This window comes from Conger conger, chromosome 3 (genome assembly GCF_963514075.1).
Source record: "Conger conger chromosome 3, fConCon1.1, whole genome shotgun sequence".
Classification (NCBI taxonomy): Eukaryota; Metazoa; Chordata; class Actinopteri; order Anguilliformes; family Congridae; genus Conger; species Conger conger.
Window position 1 is genome coordinate 69,936,343 of NC_083762.1, and position 363 is coordinate 69,936,705.

The following is a 363-nucleotide window of genomic DNA, read 5'->3' on the forward strand; positions in this document are numbered from 1 at the left end:
GGAGGCGGCCTCCAACCGCGACAGCATCGGCCGCAAGAAGAACATCACCTCGGGGGCGTCTGCGGCCTCCCAGCTGCGGCCCCCCGCCCTGTCCGCCTCGCCGTCCCCCGCGCACGGGGGCGGGGGGGGCGGGGTGGAGGATGCGGAGGCCCTGCGGGAGTCCCTGGCCCTGCTGGACGAGGGCGACGGCAACGACAACGACCTGCTGCTCAGCTGCCCGCACTTCCGAAACGAGGTGGGGGGCGAGGAGCGGGCGGGCCTGGGCCGGCCCCGGGGCCCGGGGGGCCCACGGCTGAGCCTCCAGAGCCCCAATGACGCCGTGTCCGTGCTGGAGGAGCCGCGAGAGAGCCACGTCCAGCAGCA

At 75.8% G+C, this 363-nt stretch overlaps 1 protein-coding gene across 2 annotated transcripts in view; it reads left to right on the plus strand.

Moving 5' to 3' along the window:
• Positions 1-315: 315 nt before the first annotated feature.
• The window catches only part of LOC133124090 (signal-induced proliferation-associated 1-like protein 2), a 22,381-nt gene continuing 22,333 nt past the window's right edge, over positions 316-363 (plus strand). For both annotated transcript variants that reach the window (XM_061234977.1, XM_061234976.1), the window contains exon 1: positions 316-363. This exon is cut by the window's right edge and continues 74 nt beyond it. The gene's annotated coding sequence lies outside the window, so the exon portion shown is untranslated.